Consider the following 15,286-nt stretch of genomic DNA (forward strand, 5'->3'; position numbering starts at 1 on the left):
GAAAAACCAAACAGTCCATCTAAATTTAAAGCGGCAATTATGGGAAGCTCAGAAGGGGTTGAGAGGTGGGATAACAGGTACAAAAATGTAGTCAAAGAGAAGTAACAAGTTCTGGTGTTCTACACACAGCACAAGGCTGTCAATGAAAGCTTAGCAAAATGCGTTATATTCTGTCGGGTGGTGTTGGTAGGTTCCAAATAAAGAAAAGATATGGAAACAGGCCCCGCAGAACATGCAAGTATTACAAATAAGCCCCCAAATTTAAAAATAATGAATTAAAGAGAAGGGTGGGAAAGCACGAAGAATCCAGAAGGCTCTCTCTTTTTTAAAGATTTATTTATTTGAAAGTCAGAGTTACACAGAGAGAGAAGGAGATGCAGAGACAGAGAGAGAGAGGTCTTCCATCTGCTGGTTCACTCCCCAGTTGGCCACAATGGCCAGAGCTGAGCTGATCCAATCCAAAGCCAGGAAGCAGGAATTTTCTCTGGGTCTCCTACGCAGGTGCAGGGGCCCAAGCACTTGGGGCACCTTCTACTGCTTTCCCAGGCCATAGCAGAGAGCTGGATGGGAAGTGGAGCAGCCAGGACTTGAATCAGCACCCATATGGGATGCTGGCATGGCAGGCGCCTGCCCCAGAAGGCTCTCTCGCATTCAGCGCATGGTTAGAGCTGTCTGATTCAGAGGAGTTGGGATCATGCTGTAAGCACAGAGGTGAAGGCCTGTTTCACAAGGGCATGCATTAGAAATCTCAGCAGGCCCGGGCATGCATGCAGTGCAGGTCAGCCTCAGGCAGCGCCAGAGTCCATGCAGATGATTCCAGCACGTACACACAGCACCAAGCAGCACGAGACCCCACCCTGCAGTTCCGCTGGGCCTGGACATGTGCGGACCACCGTCCCTATCATCTACAGGTGCAGGCAAAGCCCTGGGTAGTACTCAGCTTGTGCGTCCATCAGCAAATTCCCAGAACACCTCAGCTCTAATCAGAGACAAAGCGAGATGCAGGTGAGGAGAGTGGTCCAGGAACAGCTGGGTTCTGAAAGCAAAGGACCTACGAGCCACCTGTCCACGACCAAAACCACACAGCAGACATCCTCGACAGGGATGGAAGGAAACGCTGCTATTCCCACATCGTTAGATGGCCTCATTCAACAGTCAGGACACCTTTGCTGTCAAAGACCAGACCATGACCATCATATAATCTGTAGATCATACGGTCCCTGTTAGAGCTCCTGACAATGTATAAAAATATGATCAGTCAGTCCAGTGCCGCGGCTCACTAGGCTAATCCTCCGCCTTGCGGCGCCGGCACACCAGGTGCTAGTCCCGGTCGGGGCGCCGGATTCTGTCCTGGTTGCTCCTCTTCCAGGCCAGCTCTCTGCTGTGGCCCGGGAGTGCAGGGGAGGATGGCCCAGGTGCTTGGGCCCTGCACCCCATGGGAGACCAGGAGAAGCTCCTGGCTCCTGGCTCCTGCCATCGGATCAGCGCGGTGCGCCGGCCACAGTGGCCATTGGAGGGTGAACCAACAGCAAAGGAAGACCTTTCTCTCTGTCTCTCTCTCTCACTGTCCACTCTGCCTGTCAAAAAAATAAAAAAAAAAATATGATCAGTCCCAAAAATAAATCGTACCAACACGGGCAGCTGGACCAGTTCAAGCTTTAGGACAAAGCCTCTGACCCTTCACCAAAGTTCTAAACACCGGCTACGACTGCGTTAACTTTGAAAACCACATAACTCCCCAGCGCCGCGGCTCACTAGGCTAATCCTCCGCCTTGAGGCGCTGGCATACCGGCTTCTAGTCCCAGTCGGGGCGCCGGATTCTGTCCTGGTTGCCCCTCTTCCAGTCCAGCTCTCTGCTGTGGCCAGGGAGTGCAGTGGGGGATGCCCAAGTCCTTGGGCCCTGCACCCCATGGGAGACCAGGAAAAGCACCTGGCTCCTGGCTTCGGATCAGCGTGGTGCGCCGGCCGCAGTGCGCCGGCCGCGGCGGCCATTGGAGGGTGAACCAACAGCAAAGGAAGACCTTTCTCTCTGTCTCTCTCTCTCACTGTCCACTCTGTCAAATAATAAGAAAAAAAAAAAAACCCACATAGCTCAGGTTCAGATCTGGACCCCTGTTGCTGCTTACCCCTTATGAACACTGCATTCCACATGGAGGTGAGGTAGAAAACACCATGCAGTTGGCTCCTGATTCACACCAAATTCATTTCAGGAGTCAGTTTATGACAGAAACCGTTCAAGTTCATGTGAGGCACAGGCTATGCCTCTACCTTCCATAAAATTAGACAATTTTGCCTTTCCATATTTTGAGATCATCTGCAATAGCACAATGATTGTGATGAACGAAGAAATCACTAAATGCTGTCAATAATCCTAAAGCAACATATTAATCACAATGTTTGGTGTCAGTCACCATTTTTTGCTATTTTTGCAGAAAAAGGAGTTACAAAATGTATTCCATGCATGATACATATGTATGATGAGTTTTTGGACAGAGATATTTTATGGAAAATTTCCCCAAGTGTAGAGGCATGTGCAAAGTGATATCCGAGTAGTATCCAAAGAAATATAGCCATGGATGGATGACAATTTCTGGAATTCATATAAAATAGGAATTACATATATTCTGATGAAATATATTCACCTTTAAGAATTTTACTACTTGTGACCTATTGCTTCTTGCAGAAGAAAGTCATTTTCAAATAAATATTCTCCCAACTACCTTGAACAAATACAGATTGGCAAAATCTGCTAAATTGTCAATGGAACAGGCACACACACAAGACTGGTTCTTGCAAAATAAGTGACGGATTTGCAAACATCACACAGCGCTCCATTAATGTGAGCATATATAATCTGTATGTTTTAGTTAGCAAATAAAAAATGAAGGATAGTAAAAAAAGTATTCCTTAAAAATAATTTTTAAAAATTTAATAAAAATTGCATAGGCAAAAGCTTCCCAATAATAGCCATGGGGTTATAATTGTTACTGTAACAGGTCTACCTGTACCTTTATGTTGGTATATGTCCCCCTGCCCTTTTACAAAAGATAACATTTAAATTCAGTATCTCTTCGTTTCCTATTTTTATACTATTTGTTTATTTGTGATTTATTACAAAAGAATACAAATGAATTAAAATGATCACACTTTACAGTTGCTTTCTGCCTTTATTAGTCATTTCAAACCATGGCTACTGGTTGTAATTTTGCTAGGTAAAGCAGGGAGTTACTAAAAAATGAATGACTTTAAATTCAAAGTACGGCCTTGAGGTAAAAGACAAAACGGGAACAGAAAGGTGAAAAGGGATTTTTTTCCAGGACCAACTTTAAGGCAAAACAAGTCCCATTTCAAAACTAGATTTAATTATGTAACAAAAAAATTTCATTATTTCATGATAACCCAGTAGAACAACTGCGATGGCTTGGCGTCAGTAAGAGTCAGAGAAGGAGAAGCCAGCCTTTGGTTTCCTGCCAGGGATTTATTGGGTGTTGATTAAAAATCTAGACTGTAATAAAGAGGCCAGTTAACTCATCTGGTTAACCTTTCCCAAACTGTCTCTCCCCATTCAAAGTAAATGACAACCCACTTGTCTAATTATGTGATGCTGTGCTGACATTTCAAAACTGACCTGTCCATGTGCACCAGTGGCGTTAGGCGACAGCACTGGGCGCACATCTGAGAGAGAGCACACACACACCCATACCCACACCCACACCCACACCCCCTCTCCTGAAGCCAAACTCTGGTCGCTGGATAATCAACAATTTTAAATGCGTGTGCCCGTGATTATGAGTATTGTGATTTCTACTTAGCTAATTAAACCCAGGGAAATCAGCGTGTTTCTCTCAATTTCCTTCTCAGCTCATTTTCCCATCACAACTTAATTGAGTTATTAGATTGTGATAGAGACAAATTAAGATGCCCGATTATGTTCTCTCCTCTCAGGAAAGACAGACAGTGCCACTCCAGCTCCATGTGAACTGCCCCGTCACAAGGTATAGACAGAACTTTTAATTAGAGCCCTGATCTTCTGAATTGGTTTGATTAATCAGTTATTTGAGTCAGCTTTCATATAAAATTGGATTTATTAGAATTTTAAAATACCAGGTCAGGAACCTCACTTATTTTCTTTCTAAAAAAGTGCTGTCATATTTTTGCATGTGCCAGTCAATAAGAGTTCTCTGTGAACTTTTCACCTGCCAGTGAAACACATGTGTGGGGCTGTAGAGAAGTTTTTGGTGACTTGCCCCAGGCAGGCTGCATGTGTGTAGTCACTTCGCTACAATGATTCTCCTGATGAAGTATTTCTGCCATCTAATGCCACCGACATCTCTAAAATCGACTCTTCTTTACCCAACAAATACCTCTCCAGAACCATCTCCTTCGCTGCATTTAATAGTAAAACTTAAAATTCATTTTTAAGCAATTTGTTAGTGCATGAGATTCACAGGGTCGCCGCAAATGGATGACAATTATTACAACACAATTTTCATCAATTCTCATGCTAATGGGATACTGCACGAAGAGAACAGATGCAGTGCAGTACAGACAGAATTCTAAGAATACAGTCACGCTTCCTCCCTCCCTCCTTCCTTTCTTCTTTAATATTTGACATCACATTTTTAGTTGACATTATTGTCAAAGGTTTAACGTTCCAATGAAGAGTTCAATAAGTAAAATGTAAGAAGACCATAGTTCAGCAAGAATGTAGGCAAAGGCAATAAACAGTCAAATGAAAAGTTGTCTATTTCATTTACAGTAAATTTTAACATAATCACAGATCATTGAAATTATGGTACTATTTATATATATGTAAATATACAATGTCATTATATACTACAGGTCATGTATCATGCATTACATATATATAATGCATTTGTGTATATATATCAACTACCACAAATGAGAGAGAGCACCTGATATTCTTTCTTTTGGGGTCCAGCTTATTTCAGTTGGCACAATGATCTCCAGTGGCATTTATTTGGCTGCAAATGTCAGGATTTCGGTATTTTTACTAGCTGATTAATATCCCATTGTGTATATATTTAGTCTACCTCAAATGAGTTTTTCATATCCATTAAGTCAACATTCTGATGGGGAACTGGGCTAATCCTCTTATCCTGTTTGTTTTTTCTCTACTTTTACACAGACTCCTGGAGTGGGCAGCTGAGTACCACCACCACCCAAACCTCATCAAAACACTCCCAGAGACTCAGTTCGCACCAGGTGTTGCTTCAAAGTTCTCTAAATGCACGACCTGCTCTAAAGTCACAAAAACTTCATGAGGTTGAAACTCCTCTTTCACTTTGAGGAAATGTGAAACCATAAAGAGAGAAACTGTTTTTCAGAACGACTTAGCCGTGAAAGTGGCCAGTGCTGGCATCCTCACCAGCTGGCAGGCACTAGGATTCAGGTTCTGAACTGTTCTAGACATTTTACAACTTGGGAAGTAATGTTCAGAGAGCTGAAACCAAGGTCATGCAGCTAAGAAGAGGCAGGTTCAAGGCATGAATGCAGATTTCCTAGGACACCAAACAAAGCTGGAATAGAAGAGCAAAGCGATGTGTTGACGGGTTCACTCAGGGACGAACACTTGGTCCTCAATCCCCAGCCTGGGGATGTTAGTTCATCTTCAGATACAAAGGAAAGAGACAACATTAAGGCTTCTGGTCCTCATTTCCTACAGGAGACAAATAAGATCCCCTCTCGTGGGAGGTTTTAGTAAAATGGTCCTCCAACCAAATACTTAGCGAATCTTATTCTTGATGTTTCACGGTGCAACTTCAATCTGTCAAAGATTTTGAGAAATTCTGCAGACAGGACACATTTGAATTATCCTTGGTCAACATGGTCTCCATTTAAGATCCTAATGTGGAGAAGAACTGTATCCTGCGGATCCCCATGCCTCACTCCCCAGAACTTGTAAATAAGTTACGTTGGCCAAGGAGAACTAAGGGTGCAGGGAGTGAGGTTGATGAGCAGCTGATTCTACGTAGAGTCGATGAACCCTCAGCAACAGCAAGGGTCATCACAGGGCAAACAGCAAACCAGGAAGGTCAGAGCCAGTGAGGGAGAGAGATGCGAAAGGACCACACCCCTGGATCTGAAGACCGAGGCAAGGATACCGCAGGCAGACTCTGCGAAAGGTCAGGACTGGCTTCTCTCGGAGCGTGCAGAAGCAACACAGACCCGGCAACACCTTGGTTATCGACAAATGAGACACAGTTGGGTGAGGTATTACATCTGTATTAAGTCACCAAGCAGAAGGCAACTGGTGACAGGAGCAAACAGGAAACTAGTAGATCAGTTTTCTTATGATTCCCATTGTGAAATTTCGTTTTGGAAATACTGTTCCAGTCCATCAGGCTGACCTGAAGAGCCACGCTCTGACAGCTGGAGGAAGATGGCATTCTGACGTTTGAACATAGCACTGCTACACGGTGATGGCGCACAGGCTCTGTGCAGGTGAATCTGAGAAGTAAAACTGGTCCAGCAGGTGTTAGGTGGGCCTGAAAGGCTGAATTGCTAACAACCTCATTGAAGACGCCTTCGCAGCTCATCTGACAGCAGTGCACAGTTTAAAGAACACCGGAAAAAATGCCCTGCCTTCCAGGTAAACTGCATAAAAGGGCGTTTCATGAAGCTACAAGCGAATATACTTGGCTGCAATGAATGATCATGGAAAGAGATCACTAAGTATTGCCTCATGCATCATGATCTGTAACACGGAAGGACTTCCTTCAAAAAGAATAGGCAGAAAAAAATGACAGTGAGATCTCCCATCTCGTAACGACTTAGACACAATCTGTGTTGCTCATATGACAAGATGATGTATGACACCCAAAAAGGAGGTTTTATGAAATAATCTCAACTGGATCACAAACCCACAGAAAATACCTGCTTTAGCATGGCAAAGATAATTGGATTTACACAGAACAAATTTTTAAATAAGAAAAGAACCTGATGATTTCTGCACTGTTCTATTTTCCAAACGATGTTTTAAAACACATTTTTGTTTCCACCATTTCGTACTTCCTTTAGATATAGCCAAGTGCAGGGCACCAGAAAGTCTCATCTGTCATCCTACCTCTTAGCTGCCTGGGAGAGGGAAGACAGCTTACGTAAATGTCTGAGCGCCAGAGAGAACCATTTTGTACTCTCTCTGCCAGCACAGAAAGAATAGGTACTTTCTATTTTTTTTTTTCCTTTTCAGAGTAAATTTAGCATCTCTGAAAGCTGCCAACTAAAAATCCCTGGACACGATCGCATTCTCCTGACCTGAAAGTCTGGCTGTGGTGATAAAAACCTTTTTTGTACCTGCTTAGTCCTGCGGGAGAGGAGAGTGTCTGTGTGTGTCTGTGTGTGTGTACGTGTGTCCACTTATATTGTCTCTCGTTAAATAAGGAGATGGAAATCACAGGCTACACCATTCACAAGTCCTCAATGGTGCACACTTGTAGCATTAACTCCAAAGATACTGTTTCTTGCCTTGAGAATCCTTGGTTTGAACATGATCCCATGTGCACAGCGCTGGATCTTCCATCAACAACACTCCCAGGCTTGCTCCGGGTGCCAAGTACTAGCTGGCTTCCCACAAAGTGCGTCATGTGCCTAATGGTGTTTGCTTCTTGTGACAGCCGAGGGTGTCAGCACTACTGATCATTTTAATCCTTCAGGTGCACAATGTGAAACAGAGACTTATCCCACACGTGCCTGCTGCCTGTGATCACCAGAACTTGAATCCAGGACCCAATTCCTGAGCCCACTCCAACAAGATAATGATGCAGTTCTTCTCACAATTCCAAGACGTGGAACACTTCACACAGCCAATGAGAAAACTAAGAGGGGTCAACATAAGCCCAATGTCACTCCAAAAGAATGACAGGCATTCATGTGAATTTATCTTCTACTGTCTTCAGACACCAATGAATTTCCAACTGGTTCTGGTACAATGGCTCAGCTTTCTTCCAAGTACACATGTTGGCTCATGTATTTGGATTCATCCTCACCCAGAACAATAAAGAAACGGTAGGCCCTCTTTATCTTTAACCAGGATATTAAATGCTAAGTATGTCTGGTTATTCAACTCAACAATAATGTGCCTTTTAACAAAACAAAAATGCCTATTTTTTATAGGAATGAGTCTATGTCTTTAAAGCAATGCACGCTGGATAGAGTGCTGAGGTCACCAATCTCCCTTCTTAAACTCCAGGCCACATGGTCAGGGTTTCTGGGCAAGTTTCCAAGAGTAGGCAATGTCCAAACAGGAGCATGCACTTGGTCTTACCCCTGATGGAGCTGGTGATTCAGAAAAGTGGTTCTTCAGGTTTCAATTCCTATACCCAACTCAAGTGCTGCGCTGGCCCCTGCCCCATGTCACGAACACACGGATCTCATGGGTATATGCAAACAAAGTTTGACTGTCTCTGCGGAAGGTCCCAGGCAGCCATCATGGACTCTGCCAGTGCAGGGCTGCACCTGCAGGCTTCTGCTCTCCACACGGAGCTTCCTCTCTTCGAGCGGCTGCCTTCTGCTTCCTCCTCACTTCAGCTCGCCCACCCTGACTCAGAGACGAAGAGGCTGGCTCTCAGAGCCCAAGCCATGGCTGACCGACAAGGGCTGTCGGTCCAGTCCCATGCAGTTTTGTCAAAGGTCCACCCTGCATACAAGGAGCTATGCAGCGAGGAAAAGCCAGTGCAGCATTTGCAACAAGTACTAGTATCCAGCCCCTCCATCCCAGCTGGGGCTCACAGAGGCAGCGAGCTGTGGGCAGCACAGTCACATAAAAGTCCCTGACTTCACAGTGGTGCTCTGCATCCAGCATCTTCGCATCTCATTATTCCGAACCAATGGATAGGGGCCAGTGCTGTGCTCTAATAGGTTAAGCCTCTGCCTGCTGCGTACGCATCCTGTATGGGCGCCGGTTCTAATCCCGGCTGCTCCTCTTCCAGTCCAGCTCTCTGCTACGGCCTGGGAAAGCAGTGGAAGATGGCTCAAGTGCTTGGGCCCCTGCACCCACGTGGGAGACATGGAAGAAGCTCCTGGCTCCTGACTTTGTTCTGGTGCAGCTCCAGTCATTGCAGCCATGCGGGGAGTGAACCAACAGAAGGAAGACCTCTCCCTCTGTCTTTCCCTCTCACTGTCTGTAACTCTACCTCTCAAATGAATAATTAAAATCTTAAAAAAAAAAAAAACAATGGATAGGGGCCAGCGCTATGCTGTAATAGGTTAAGCTTCCGCTTAGGGCACCAGCATTCCATAGGGGCACCAGTTTGAGTCCCAGCTGCTCCTCTTCAAATCTAGCTTTCTGCTTACAGCCTGGGAAAGTGGTGGAGGTGACCCAAGTGCTTGGGCCCCTGCACCCACGTGGGAGACCCAGAAGCTGCTCTTGGCTTCAGATCAGCCCAGCTCCAGCCATTGCAGCCATCTGGGGAGTGAACCAGCAGTTGGAAGACCCCTCTGTCTGTTCATTTCTCTGCAACTCTGCCTTTCATATAAACAAATCTTAAAAAAATAAATAAAACCAATAGACATTCCCTCAGATTTTCAGCCTTGCACAGAATAAGATTTTTTCACCATTACTTGAGAAATGACTCCAGTATTTAGTGAAGCTCATGCATTTTTTTCTATGAGCTTGGTAGTCAATAAATCCATCTGTTCTATGTTGAAAAATCCTCTATCTACACTAAAGTAGACAATAACATTGTAAATGCTCAGAGTTAAAAAGACACTATGGAGATCATCTCTTCTGGACCTGACACTGCTTCCCAAGACCAAAGAAGTGAGAAGTCACAACCATGAAATCTGTAGTCGTGGTCTATCAAAGAGATAAATGATAATTCCGTTCAATGCTTCTCTTTTGCACTCAGATTATCCAGCCGTATCTAACCCATTCAGAGAAATTCCGAGAACTTGCTGTGTTCCAGACACGGGGGAGTCCGGAGACCTACTCTGCTGACACAGATGCAGATTCAGTCTCGGGCTCCATTGTGGTTCTTTGCCTGATTTCCAACTTGCTCAGTTGTCTGTTCTTCCAAGTGCTTGATGAGTGCAGAGAACGACACCTTACCACAGCTGCAAGTCCTGCGGACCAAGGAGCCACCTAGCCTGGTAGGTATTCAATGACTATTGGCCAGATCAATAAACAAATGAATTAAAAATCTACCAAGTAGACAAGGAATGAATAAATTCAAATACAAAAAAGCGTAGAACAAAGGGAAAAGATGGTCTTTGCTCTGCAGAAGCTAATCACGCTGAGTTAATAAAAACATGACATCATTTTTAAAAGCTAGGTATTTTATGCAGTTTTTACCAAAAGTACATGCCCTCATCGTTTCTGATCATTGATTTAGTCAAGTAAGATAAATCAGAGTATTGACATCATTGGGTTTGTAATTTGTTTTTATATTGACGTTAACCATAAAAAATTCAAGAATAAAACAAAATTGAACATCTGATCCTGCATGAAGACTCTGATTTCAGGAATCACTTGAAGACATATTCTATTAACATGTTATTATAATTTTGAGTATATGTGAAATTTCATCTTAATGCATTTTATCACTCTTAAAAGAGTATTTTTATGTCAAACTGTCCATAAAGCAGCAATGCCACTGTAGGCTTTAAGAACCACTGTGACACTGAGTATAAAGTCAGAAGCAAACACTGAAAAGACAGCACACAAGCAGGAGGTACTCGTCTTCAGCAACGATTCAGGACTCTAGGACTCTTAAAATCTTCAAAATTCATCAATTATTACCGAAATCGCAAAGAGAGCTAAGGAAGAAATAGTCCTTGGCTATTACCCATACAATATAAAACACGCCCACAGCTCCCTCAGTCTCCTTTCCTCTGGCTTCACCTTATTCTCTATTTCTTTTCCTTTCTTGGTACAAACACAACCTGTGAGAACACACACAATACACTGCAAACGTACAGGAACCACCATTTCTCCTGAGCGCACAGGTGCACTTCCAGCCAGCCGCATCCGTACCAACATGCCACAGGAGTCTATAGCCCCGGCCGCTGCTGACTCATCCAGAATGCTGGCCTGGATTTCAACTGGAGATATCAAACAGCCTGTTTTCATGAAATAATAATACTAGAAGGTAAAAATAGATTTTTCAGAATTAATCTTTCTTAACAAAATAAAGCACGGTCGATTTTAAGTTAGTTGACCCAACTTTGTTTCTCAGGAATCTTTCTGGTCTGTATCATCCAGTGGTTTAGAAATCACTTCACTCAGTTTTAGTGTAAAGGGATTCAATCTTTGATAGAAGAAAAACATGAGGTTAAACTGGACTCCAGGGTAAAATGATGGGTAATAAAGCATCAGCAATGAGTTCCAAAGAATCGGTGGATTCTTTCAAGCAGAGACAAATCCAAAAGTGGTTACAGTCAATGGTTTCATCATGAGATGGAAAGTCTGCTTTCTTTGGACTAACTACTAATTATGAGGTTTTATTTAACTGGCTCAAGTTGAAAACAGCTAATTTCTAACAGCACCTGACTGTAAGGTAAGAACTAATTGGACTTGCACAACCAAACGCTGTTAGCAACAGGGTCTGCTGTGTGAACGGTTGTGCCCACAGAGTATGCCTCTATCCTGCACTTTTTATTGGCAATAAGCAAAACTCAAAATCAGCTAAACTTAGGGCTTATTCATTCCCAAAGGCTCAGGCTTTCTTTCATTCGGTGGACAGATGAGCTCGTAATCGCCTGACACCACTCTTGTTTTAGAATTTTCTAAAACTGTCACATGACATGAGCCCAAAACTGATAGAACTTCAGGAAGCAGCAGATACGTCCACTATTTTATGTCGAGGCTTCAACTCTGCTCTATCAGAGCCTGACTGGCAGGCCTCCTGGACAGAAACACAGATCAGCTACACTTCAACAACATTAACACTTTTTATTCTCATAAAGACAACGTCCAGGGAATAAAAAGAAGTCACACGCTGGGAGAAAATACTTGAAGTAGACAAGAGGATCAAGGACCATTCTCCCCAGATGCAAAAACCTGAAACTCAGTAATAAACAAACAGCCAACCCAACCCAAATGTGGGTGCAGTGTGTGAGAGGAAGAAGGGAAGAGGCAAGGAGGAGTCGGAGAGTAGGGAAGGAGAGGAAGTAAGGAGGCGAGAAGGCAGACACAGAGCAAGTCAGACCACGTGAGCTGATCCTATGAGCATGGACGAGGCTTTCTGTGATCAAACCTGCCTGGGATTTTTTTTAAAGATTTATTTATTTATCTGAAAGTCAGAATTACACAGAGAAAGAGAGGTCTTCCATCCGCTGGTTCACTCCCCAATTGGCTGCAATGGTTGGAGCTGCGCCAATCCAAAGCCAGGAGCTTCCTGCAGGTCTCCCACATGGGTGCAGGGGCCCAAGGACTTGGTCCATCTTCTACTGCATTCCCAGGCCATAGCAGAGAGCTGGATCGGTAGTGGAGCAGGGAGGACTGAAACCAGCACCCACATGGGATGCCAGCACTGCAGGCGGTGGCTTTACCTGCTTGGCCACAGCGCCAGCCCCGTGTCTGATTTAAAACTGCAGGCTGGGCTCTCCTCCACAAAGCTGCTACAATACCTAAAACTCCTTTAGACGGGGCTGGAAAAGTCCCTGCGGAAACAGGAGCACAGACGTGATTGAAGGGCACGCAGAGGCTACAGGCTGTCAAGATGTGCTGACTGATGCCACAGTCACCAAGTGCAGAAGACCTGAGGAAACTGCAAGCAGCTATCTCAGACTTTGTTTTTGTTTTAATTTTTTTCCATGCAGAGATCTGACTAAGGGCAGAAGAGGCTGTGGACAGAGGGAGCTGTGGGGAGCAATTCGGACTAGACTGAGTTACTGGAATTAAGACTTATTCTATGCATCTGCTCTCCCACAATATGGCGCTGGGAGAGAAGTAAACAGCTTCTGCACAGCTGCCTCCAGTTCAACCAATAAACTGTAGGACTTGCTCCTGATTGGAGGAGAGCAGCGTACTCGGCGTGTGGGCAGCCGAGTTGGGATTGGCAGAGGAGGACTATAAAGGAGGAGAGAGACGGCATGCACCAGGAACATCTATGGGGAACATCTAAGGGAACCCGTGCAGCCCCCGAGAGAGCCGGCCGGCGGTGTGCTGCTCCCCTGCGGAAGTGGGGAAAGCGGCCAGGGGGAACCGCCCTTCCACGGAGGTGGAAGGGACAGTAGCCAACCCGGGAAGAACCAGCAGCAAACCCGGGGAGGGCCGAGCAGACGAAAGAACAGCGCAGGGTCATGTGTCGTTCCTCCACGAAGAGGGGGAGCGACAGGAGCAGTGTTTCTTTCACTTCCAAGTGCAGCCCACTCAGCTGGGCCCTGTTCAAGTGTGGACTGATGGACTAACCCTGGGTACACCCAGCCTCTGCATCTCCAATCGGCTCCAGCTGCTCATCCTCGCATCCCAGGAGGGTGAAGAATCTGTACCAGACTGGTAGCAGCCATTCTTCTTTTTTAAAGTTTATTTTATTTATTTAAAAGTGGAGTTGAGAGAGAGAGAGAACCTTCCATCTGCTGGTTTACTCCCCAAATGGTTGCAATACCCAGAGCTGGGCCAGGTCAAAGTCAAGGGCCAGGAGCTTCTTCAGGTCTCCCACATGGGCACAGGGGCCCAAGCCCTCGGGCCATCCTCTGCTGCTTTCCCTGGTGCATTAGCAGGGAGCTGGATTGGAAGTGGAGCAGCCAGGACAGGAACTGGCGCTGATAAGGGATGCCAGCATTGCAGGCTGTGGCTTAACCCACTGCACTACAACACCAGCCCCTGATGCAGCCACTCTTAAGCAGAACTGAGGCAACACAGGGATGACTCCTGGAGACCCAGGAGGCAACACAGCGAGGGGGTCTTGGAAAACTCCATGGGAAGTACATGTTATGAAAAACAGCATGCATGACCTCAAATGCTTTTTTAACAAAATCAACTTCTATTTTATTTTTTCCAATGCGCATTATTTAAGGCATATACACACAACCCAAGAGACAGAGATACAAATGCAGACAGAGAGAGGGAGAGAGTTTCCACCTGCTGGTTTACTCCTCAAATGCTGATGATGGCCAGAGCTGGGCTGCAGCCAAAGCTGTCAGGACATGCGGACTGACGCCATAGTCAAGCATCGGAGTCTCCCGCATGGGTGGCAAGAACCTGGGCACTGGAGCCACCCTAGGAGCTTCACTGGAAGGAAGCTCCAGTCAGACTCAAATCAGCATCCAACGTGGCATGTGGGCATCTCGATCACTCGGCTAGCTGCCCACTCCCCTTCTTAAACTTTCTGAAGAACCTTCCTACTAATAACTGTGATGCTGACTCTGATGTAAAGGAAGTGCAGGACTTAACACCCTCTGGGAATGAGAGGTCCAAAGATTCCACAGGGGAGGAAGCAGCAAGACAAAATACCCAGGAAGCAAAAGCCGAACTACAGAGTGCCCGAGAGTCAGAGAGAATGAGGCAGGCGTAGTGGAAGGAAATGACCTGCTGTGGCCTTCGACAATAAGGGTGGCCAAATGGCAGCCCAGAGTCTGTGCTTGTTCGTAGCTACGTCTTCCTTACCTAGCAGCAAAATCAACTTTAATTTGAATGGCTTGAAGGAGCAGGAGCTGCCTGCATTGGCACCAGCAGCCTGGCTCCCCAGAGGCCATAGTTTTGCAACCTTTGCTAAACTGCAGAGGAGACGTGTTGGAAGAACAGCAGCTCTCGGGCACGGCTGCACGCAGGAGGGGGACCCTGAGCATCAAACAAGACACCAGGGGAGTGGGGTGGGGGGCGCAGCCCTGCCACGGGCAACCCCAGAATGCAGCAAGTGCTGCAGTGCCACTCGGCTCGCAGACTCGCAGACAGCCAAGCCCAGGTTCCGCCGCCAGCTCTTTGATGTTGAAAGCAGCAAAGATCACAAGAACGTCCACTGCTGCTTCCTTGTTTAAATCCCTGTGGTTCACACTGCAAGCTGCTCTGCTAAATGATAGATTCATTTTCATGAGAAGAATGAATCAGGGCTCCCAACACACAAAGGGAGTCAGCAACTGTGCGCTTCTGTGGAAAATGCTGTTTACTTTAGGGCATACCTTTCTACATGGTCTGAATGCAGTTCTCTGGGAACTCCGTCCATTCGCTGCCTCTGAGCTATTTTATTCCCATAAATCACATGTAACAGACAGCAGGGGAAACAGTTCTCTCCGAAAGACAAGCCAGTAAGTCATGACCGGTGGCTGTCCACTGACTACCCCAAGCCAACTGTGCACTGACTGCTAAGTTCATTTCTAATCCTTG

The 15,286-nt window shown here is 45.6% G+C and overlaps 1 protein-coding gene across 5 annotated transcripts in view; it reads right to left on the reverse strand.

Moving 5' to 3' along the window:
• The window catches only part of GRM7 (glutamate metabotropic receptor 7), a 742,767-nt gene that overhangs the window by 422,464 nt on the left and 305,017 nt on the right, over window positions 1-15,286 (reverse strand). The window lies entirely within an intron of this gene.

Source organism: Oryctolagus cuniculus, chromosome 10 (assembly GCF_051225735.1).
Source record: "Oryctolagus cuniculus isolate XC-2025 breed Fujian yellow rabbit chromosome 10, ASM5122573v1, whole genome shotgun sequence".
Taxonomy (NCBI): Eukaryota; Metazoa; Chordata; class Mammalia; order Lagomorpha; family Leporidae; genus Oryctolagus; species Oryctolagus cuniculus.